Source organism: Salvelinus fontinalis, chromosome 31 (genome assembly GCF_029448725.1).
Source record: "Salvelinus fontinalis isolate EN_2023a chromosome 31, ASM2944872v1, whole genome shotgun sequence".
In the NCBI taxonomy this organism is placed as follows: domain Eukaryota; kingdom Metazoa; phylum Chordata; class Actinopteri; order Salmoniformes; family Salmonidae; genus Salvelinus; species Salvelinus fontinalis.
In genome coordinates, this window is record NC_074695.1 from 42,702,394 (window position 1) to 42,712,393 (window position 10,000).

The window sequence follows — 10,000 nt, forward strand, 5'->3', positions numbered from 1 at the left end:
ATAAGTTTTTAACCCCCTTTGATATAACGAGCCTAAATAAGGTCAGGAGTAAAAATGTGCTTAACTAGTCACATAATAAGTTGCATGGACTCACTCTGTGTGCAATAATAACGTTTCACATGATTTTTGTATGACTAACCCATCTTTGCACCACACACCTACAATTATCTGTAGGGTGCCTCAGTCAAGCACATTTTCAACCACAAAGACCAGGGAGGTTTTCCAACGTCTCGCAAAGAAGGGCACCGATTGGTAGATGGATAAAGAAATAACACTGAATATCCTTTTGAGCATGGGGAAGTTATTCATTAGTCTTTAGATGGTGTATCAATACACCCAGTCACTACAACGATAAAGGCTTCCTTCCTAAATCAGTTGCTGGAGAGGAAGGAAACTGCTCAGGGATTTCACCATGAGGCAAAGAATAATTTTTCAACAGTTACAGAGTTTAATGGCTGTGATAGAAGAAAACTGAGGATGGATCAACAACATTGTAGTTACTCCACAATACTAACCTAAATGACAGAGGGAAAAGAAGGAAGCCTGTAAAGAATACAAATATTTCTAAACATCCTGTTTGCAACAAGGCACTAAAGTCAAATAAAACAGGGCGTAGATACAGTAGGTACTTTTTGTCCTGAATACAACGCATTATGTTTGGGGCAAATCCAACACAACACATAACTTAGAACCACTCTACCTATTTAAAGCATGGTGTTGGCTGCATCATGTTAGGGCTATGTTTGTCATCGGCCAGGACTAGGGAGGTTTTTAAGATGAAAGGAAACGGAATGGAGCTAGGCTAAGCACAGGCAAAGTCCTAGAGCAGGGGTGTCAAACTCATTCCACGGAGGGCCTAGTGTCTGCAGGTTTTTGGTTTTTCCTTTCAATAAAGCCCTAGACAACCAGGTGTGGGGAGTTCCTAACTAATTAGTGATGTTAATTCATCAATCAAGTACAAGGGAGGAGCGAAAACCCGCAGACACTCGGCCCCCCGTGGAATGAGTTTGACACCTGTGTCCTAGAGGAAAACCTGGTTCAGTCTGCTTTCCACCAGACATTGGAAGACAAATTCACCTTTCAGATGGACAATAACTTAAAACACAAGGCCACATTTGCTTACCAAGATGACATTGAATGTTCCTGAGTGGCCTAGTTACAGTTTTGACTTAAATTGGCATGAAAATCTATGGCAAGACATGAAATTGGCTGTCTAGCAATTTAACAACCAATTTGACAGAGCTTGAAGAATTAAAAAAATTATAAGGCGCAACTATTGTACAATCCAGATCTGCAAAGCTCTTAGAGACTTACCAAAAAAGACCCACAGTTGTAATTGCTGCCAAAGGTGTTTTAACATACATGTACTGTATATCACAAAAGTGAGTACACCCCTCACATTTTTGTAAACATTTGGGTATATCTTTTCATGGGATAACGCTGAAGAAATGACACTTTGCTACAATGTAAAGTAGTGAGTGTACAGCTTGTATAACAGTGTACATTTGCTGTCCCCTCAAAATAACTCACACAGCCATTAATGTCTAAACCGCTGGCAACAAAATTGAGTACAACCTTAAGTGAAAATGTCCAAATTGGTCCCAAAGTGTCAATATTTTGTGTGGCCACCATCATTTTCCAGCACTGCCTTAACCCTCTTGGGCATGGAGTTCACCAGAGCTTCACAGGTTGCCACTGGAGTCCTCTTCCACTCCTCCATGACGACATCACGGAGCTGGTGGATGTTAGAGAGCTTGCACTCCTCCACCTTCCGTTTGAGGATGCCCCACAGATGCTCAATAGGGTTTAGGTCTGGAGACATGCTTGGCCAGTCCATCACCTTTACCCTCAGCTTCTTTAGCAAGGCAGTGGTCGTCTTGGAGGTGTGTTTGGGGTCGTTATCATGTTGGAATACTGCTCTGCGGCCCAGTCTCCGAAGGGAGGGGATCATGCTCTGCTTCAGTATGTCACAGTACATGTTGGCATTCATGGTTCCCTCAATGAACTGTAGCTCCCCAGTGCCGGCAGCACTCATGTAGCCCCAGACCATGACATTCCCACCACCATGCTTGAGTGTAGGCAAGACACACTTGTCTTTGTACTCCTCACCTGGTTGCCGCCACACACGCTTGACACCATCTGAACCAAATACTTTTATCTTGGTCTCATCAGACCACAGGACATGGTTCCAGTAATCCATGTCCTTAGTCTGCTTGTCTTCAGCAAACTGTTTGCGGGCTTTCTTGTGCATCATCTTTAGAAGAGGCTTCCTTCTGGGACGACAGCCATGCAGACCAATTTAATGCCGTGTACGGCGTATGGTCTGAGCACTGACAGGTTGACCCCCCACCTCTTCAACCTCTGCAGCAATGCTGGCAGCAGTCATACGTCTATTTCCCAAAGACAACCTCTGGATATGACGCTGAACACGTGCACTCAACTTCTTTGGTCGACCATGGCGAGGCCTGTTCTGAGTGGAACCTGTCCAGTTAAACCTCTGTATGGTCTTGGCCACCGTGCTGCAGCTCAGTTTCAGGGTCTTGGCAATCTTCTTGTAGCCCAGGCCATCTTTATGTAGAGCAACAATTATTTTTTTCAGATCCTCAGAGAGTTCTTTGCCATGAGGTGCCATGTTGAACTTCCAGTGACCAGTCAGTATGAGGGAGTGTGAGAGCGATGACACCAAATTTAACACACCTGCTCCCCATTCACACCTGAGACCTTGTAACACTAACGAGTCACATGACACCGGGGAGGGAAAATGGCTAATTGGGCCCAATTTGGACATTTTCACTTAGGGGTGTACTGACTTTTGTTGCCAGCGGTTTAGACATTAATGGCTGTGTGTTGAGTTATTTTGAGGGGACAGCAAATTTACACTGTTATACAAGCTGTACACTCACCACTTTACAATGTAGCAAAGTGTAATTTCTTCAGTGTTGTCACATCAAAAGATATACTCAAATATTTACAAAAATGTGAAGGGTGTACTCACTTTTGTGATATACTGTATATTGAATACTTATTTAATCAAGATATGCGTTTATAATTTTTTGTTAATTAAAAAAAAAAAGTACATTATTTCTTCCACTTTAACATACAGCGTATTTTGTGTAAATCGTTGACAATTATATCAATTTTGAATACTTTCCGAAGGCACTGTAGCTGTTGATCAGTCGATACAACAGGATACTAATTCTTCCAATTTAGAGAGGTGTGAAAGACAGCTGAACTAGCACACGGGGGCACAGACTAAAACTAGCAGAACACACACATGCACATGCACACACACACATTACAAATCCATACTCCATGTCACACTGTGTGTGCGTGTGTGCGTGTGTGTGTGTTTGTGTGTGTGTGTGTGTTTGTGTGTGTGTGTATGCGCGCACACTGTGTTGGTTAGTCACTGGCCATGTGAGTCATACATCTCCCACCTGCAGCCCAGCAAGCAGAGAACACAAACATATCGGAGAGACAGATTGAAGACTGCATCGACAGAGCAGTGAGGAGCATGTGGACATGGTGAATCACTGAGCTCTCCCCAGCAAAAGCTATGAGAAGGACAACTCTAATCTGTAAGAGCGAACCAGAGAGAGAGAGAAAGAGAGATCCCCCCCATCCCCCCACTTTCCTCTAAAGTCTGAAGCACAGACGATTTTCATTCTTTACCCTCCAATCAGGGACTGATTCAGACTTGCGATTAACCAATTGAGAAGCAACCTCTGACCAATTGTTCTAGTAGCGATCCTAATAGTAGGAATATACATGCATGTACAGTATCTCTATTTGAGTATCCCTGTCCTAATGTGTCCTAGTCGTACACTACATAGGGAATAGGGTGCCATTTCAGATGCAGCCCTGGTGGAAGGTCATTAAGGAAGATGTCAGTAAAGCTGATAAACTTGATGAAATAGGAGTGTAGCATACCCTCTACTACTAGCCCTGCTAACCCACATACAGATAACAAGCTAACCAATTACCTTTACCAATCCTCATCATCTCTGTGGTATACCCTGACCCCTTGTCCCCACTGCCTTCATCCCCGCAGGCACAAACACACACACACACACACACACACCTGCGCACACACACATTGACGCACACACATAGATGTACACGTGCGAACACACACAAGCATGCGAACACACACACACACACACACGTAACAACCATGGCTTTTAATTAGCTGTGCTACTAACCTTTCTAGCGCTGAGATTCACACACCTCTAGTCAACATCCACCTGTTAACACTTACGTGGCTGAGGAGGGGTTCACCCATTCATTCACACATCTACAGTAAAGGCTTTCTCACTGCTGTAGTTAATGTTATGCAGAGGCCCAGACGGCAACAGCATGTTGCTTACAATATTAGCACCAATACCGTAGTAAAACAATTATACACACCAATACTATTTCAAGAAGTGTGCGAGCAGGGTTGCTAAGTAATCTAGGACTACCAGAGCACAGTGTCCAGACAAGGTCTGAAAAAAATGCACGCATCAACACATGCACACACACACACGCACCCCCCCCCCATACACACACCGCCATACATATTCAAGCGCATACAAACAGTGGCTTGCGGAAGTATTCACCCCCTTGGCATTTTTCACACACAGACACAGACAGGTGAGTGAAAGACAGAGTAATTGTTGGGACACTTGTGACGGCAGCTGCGAAGTCCTTTGTGACAGACAAGACACTTCCTGGATGATGAACTCATTTAGTTTTTCTTTGCGTCCCATAATTCCCCCCACCTGCAGCGCCCTCCCCCTGGGCAACTTAATGACTGCAGAGTGGATTAAACATTTTACCTGTCAATCAGCCACATATAGGGTTGCGTCCAAAATGGCACCCTATTCCCTACAGAGTATAAAACACAACTTTTGACCATTATGGTCCCTGGTGAAAAGTAGTGCACTTTGTATGGATTAGGGTGCCATTTAGGACACATTGTGCTACTAACCTTTCCAGGTTTGTGTGATTCACAGTGTGTCATGATTGCCCTGACTCACCTACTGTTCTGGTTCCAGAGCTAGAGACTGGAGTCCACCAACGACTGCCATTGAAGTAGTTGTTTTTGAATCTATACTAGTATTCTCTGACTATTCTCTGGCCACTCTGACAGTAGTTGGTATGTATTTGTTACCAGTACCACGAACACAGTCTATTCCTCGCACAAAAATGTCTAAGAAATTACCATTATCTGACAAAAGAATTATCTAAAATGAGAATGTAAAAATACAATACCTCCCATAAAAAAATACACAACATTGCTATGTACCAAAAGGTTTATCATAGCTTGAGAGTTGTTGAAAAAGACAGTGTAGGTGTGAAGTTCTCTCAGTTCAACATAAAGTGAAGGTCGCTTTGGGAGCGACTCGGATATATTTGATAACGAGAGGGAAGTGTGCTACAAGGCCTGATGAGCCAGTCGGAGTGTGTGTGTTTGTGTGTGTGTGTATAAATCTACCCCTGTATGCATGCATGTGTGTGCGTATGCATACCTGCTTTTGTGCATCCCTGGATGCGATGCGATGCGCATCCCTGGATGCGTGTGTGTGTGTGTGTGTGTGTGTGTGTGTGTGTGTGTGTGTGTGTGTGTGTGTGTGTGTGTGTGTGTGTGTGTGTGTGTGTGTGTGTGTGTGTGTGTGTGTGTGTGTGTGTGTGTGTGTGTGTGTGTGTGTGTGTGTGTGTGTGTGTGTGATTCACAGTGTGTCATCATCCCGGTCCTCTGGATGCCATGTGCTGGCTTTGTTTCCGTCACTGTCCCATCCTCCCTGTCCTCTGTCTTATTCTCTTTCATGTCCTTTCATGTTTCATTACAGGCTGCATGGCAGAAGGCTGGCTGCTGCATCAGCCACTGCCTCCAAAGGGCACTCTGAGCGAGAAAAAAGGTTCCCTTCCACAATATACCATCTGAATGAATGTACAATGAAGATTGCTCTCAAGTCATGGGCGTAGACAGAGGAGGAGAGAAGAGAGTGTTTTTTTTCTCCTTCATTCTCACAAGAGAGAAAGGGATACCGGAGAAAAGAGAAGGTGTTAGTGAGGGGAATGAAAAGAATGAAAAGCTCCACAACGAGAGAATTCTCCCACGGTGAACGTTCCAGCAACACTTGCTCCATTGTGATCTCCTACTGTCCAGCTCATAACAACACAGCGTAAGAGACAAGTGAATAAGCTGATGATCTTCACACGCCTGGAAGGGGAGGATTCTGAATGAAATGGAGGAGGATGCCAAGACTTGGTCCGTTGGTTGATAAAGTGCACGTGGGTAGAGTTGATAAAGTGCACGTCCACATTTTGTCTCGTGACAACCATTTTTTTGTGAACAGCGAACAGACGGAGCAGAGAGAGAAGAAGAGTGCTGATTAATAATTCACTGGGGTATGTGCTTTATAAATAGTAACGATTAAATATGTAGAGAAGCACGGTGTACTGTACACTGACTACCATCCAGACCTCGGTTCAAATACAATTTGAAATCCTTTCAAATACTTGATCTGGGCTTAATTGAGCTTGCCTGAGTAGTCACACCGTTGCAAACTGCCCGTCATGCACTCGAGGTAGACTAGAGCAAACGCTAAAAGTATTTGAAAGATACAAAATAAGATTTTTTTTTAAGAAATCGAACCCAGCTCAGAAAAGTTGCCATGTTTTGTTCCCCCCCACCCTTTCGTTCTTTCCTTTCTGCTGAACCACTGCTTTAGACGTCATACAGATAGATGCAGGATCTTAATTCGATCACCCTGTTGCAGGAGAACAGGAAATGTACAACTTGTAGTGTATTCTGAAGTTAGTTTTCCCTTACAAAGAATGTATCAACCCCTACAAAAATGTCCATTAATTACAATTCACATAATAAATCACGTTTCCTGTTGCTGCATGATTATTTTCCTGCTGTAGCAAATTGGATCAAATTAAGATCCTACTATACATCTGTATATCTTCCCTCTACCTCTCTCTCTTTTCCTTTCTCTCTCTCTCTCTCTCTCTCTACCTCTCTCCTTATCTCTCTCCCCTTCCATCTTTTCACTTCTCATCCGTTCCACTACCCCCCCCCCTCTCGCTCCCTCTTGGTCTGTATCTCTCCCTCTAAAGCAGCTCTCCCTCTGGACTGGCCACGTGACCCAGCTATAGCGTGCACCTTTCAGAATCTCCTCCTCAGCCTGTCTCTCCATCCTTTTCCGGCGTGCTGAGGAGCCACAGGCCACGACAGGCCACGACATGCCACAACACGCCACGACACGCCGTTACTCGCCACGACAGGCCACGATTCTGAAAGCCAGCCTACCGAAGCTCCTGCTGTGGCCCACTACACTTAAAAGCTTCCTGGCCTCCTTTATCTGAAGAGCCGATATTCAGCAAACTGCCGCAGCCCCTTTCTGTCTATGTGGATCTAACAGTATGAATGGGCTGGGATTCCTCTCGGTGTAAATCACTTGATCCAACGCATCTTGGTCCCCAATCAGTCACTCAGGCTGTACTCTGGGGTCTATTTATAGCCCTGCCATTGTCTTTAGGTCTGGCTGGCTCTGGCATCGACCCATTGTACTGTACAACATTTCACATACACCTTTGGGGAGCACAATGCTTAATATATACGATCTGCAAAACTTACTGTTAGATGGGTCCCGTGTGGCTCAGTTGTTGGGTTCGATTCCCACGGGGAACCAGTATGAAAGGTATGAGAAATGGATGCACTCACTACTTTAAGTTGCTCTGGATAGGAGCGTCTGCTAAATGACTAAAATGTTTTAAAAAATGAAAGGGGCAATGGTTTCATGATCTACACTGAATAAAATATAAACGCAACATGCGACAATTTCAAAGATTTTACTGAGTTACAGTTCATATAACGAAATCAGTCAAATTAAATAAATTCATTAGGCCCTAATCTATGGATTTCACATGACTGGGAATACAGATATGCATCTGTTGGTCACAGATACCTTAAAGAAAAGGTAGGGCTGTGGGTAAGAAAACCAGCCAATATCTGGTGTGACTGTCATACACGTCGATCCAGAGCATCCCAAACTTGCTCAATGTGTGACATTTCTGGTGAGTATGCAGGTCATGGAAGAACTGGGACATTTTCAGCTTCCAGGAATTGTGTACAGATCCTTGCGGCATGGGACCGTACATTATCATGCTGAAACATGAGGTGATAGCGGTGGATAGAATGCAATTATGTTCATTGTCCGTAGCTTATGCCTGCCCATACCATAACCCCACTGCCACCATGGGGCACTCTGTTCATAACGTTGACATCAGTAAACCGCGCGTCCAAACGACGCCATACGACGTCTGTCATTTCCCAGTACAGTTGAAAGCAGGATTCATCCACGAACAGCACACTTCTCCAGTGTGCCAGTGGCCATCGAAGGTGAGCATTTGCCCACTGAAGTCGGTTACGACGCTGAACTGCAAACCCACAGTTTCATCAGCTGTCCGGGTGGCTGGTCTCAGACGATCCCGCAGGAGAAGAAGCCGGATGTGGAGGTCCTGGGCTGGCATGGTTACACGTGGTCTGCGGTTGTGAAGCCGGTTGGACGTACTGCCAAATTCTTTAAAATGACATTGGAGGCGGCTTAAGGTCGAGAAATTAACATTAAATTCTTTGGTGGATATTCCTGCAGTCAGCATGCCAATTGCACGCTCCCTCAAAAATGGAGACATCTGTGGCATTGTGTTGTTTGACAAAACTGCACAAGCACAAGGTGCACCTGTGTAATGATCATGCTGTTTCATCAACTTCTTGATATGCCACACCTGTTACGTGGATGGATTATCTTGGCAAAGGAGAAATGCTCACTAAAAGAGATGTAAACAAATTAGCTTTTTTGTGCGAATTAATCATTTCTGGGATCTTTTATTTCAGCTCATGAAACATGGGACAAACACTTTACATGTTGCGTTTATATTTTTATTCAGTATATACACTGCTCAAAAAATAAAGGGAACACTAAAATAACACATCCTAAATCTGAATTGATGAAATATTCTTATTAAATGCTTTTTTCTTTACATAGTTGAATGTGCTGACAACAAAATCACACAAAAATTATCAATGGAAATCAAATTTATCAAACCATGGAGGTCTGGATTTGGAGTCACACTCAAAATTAAAGTGGAAAACCACACTACAGGCTGATCCAACTTTGATGTAACGTCCTTAAAACAAGTCAAAATGAGGCTCAGTAGTGTGTGTGGCCTCCACGTGCCTGTATGACCTCCCTACAACGCCTGGGCATGCTCCTGATGAGGTGGCCGATGGTCTCCTGAGGGATCTCCTCCCAGACCTGGACTAAAGCATCCGCCAACTCCTGGACAGTCTGTGGTGCAACGTGGCGTTGGTGGATGGAGCGAGACATGATGTCCCAGATGTGCTCAATTGGATTCAGGTCTGGGGAACGGGCGGGCCAGTCCATAGCATCAATGCCTTCCTCTTGCAGGAACTGCTGACACACTCCAGCCACATGAGGTCTAGCATTGTCTTGCATTAGGAGGAACCCAGGGCCAACCGCACCAGCATATGGTCTCACAAGGGGTCTGAGGATCTCATCTCGGTACCTAATGGCAGTCAGGCTACCTCTGGCGAGCACATGGAGGGCTGTGCGGCCCCCCAAAGAAATGCCACCCCACACCATGACTGACCCACCGCCAAACCGGTCATGCTGGAGGATGTTGCAGGCAGCAGAACGTTCTCCACGGCGTATCCAGACTCTGTCACGTCTGTCACATGTGCTCAGTGTGAACCTGCTTTCAACTGTGAAGAGCACAGGGCGCTAGTGGCGAATTTGCCAATCTTGGTGTTCTCTGGCAAATGCCAAACGTCCTGCACGGTGTTGGGTTGTAAGCACAACCCCCACCTGTGGACGTCGGGCGCTCATACCACCCTGACCGTTTGAGCAGACACATGCACATTTGTGGCCTGCTGGAGGTCATTTGCAGGGCTCTGGCAGTGCTCCTCCTGCTCCTCCTTGCACAAAGG

General features: G+C 45.0%; 1 protein-coding gene across 2 annotated transcripts in view; it reads right to left on the bottom strand.

The window, feature by feature from the left end:
- LOC129830298 (protein bassoon-like) overlaps positions 1–10,000 on the bottom strand; it is a 215,734-nt gene that overhangs the window by 78,973 nt on the left and 126,761 nt on the right. The gene's annotated exons all lie outside the window — the stretch shown is intronic.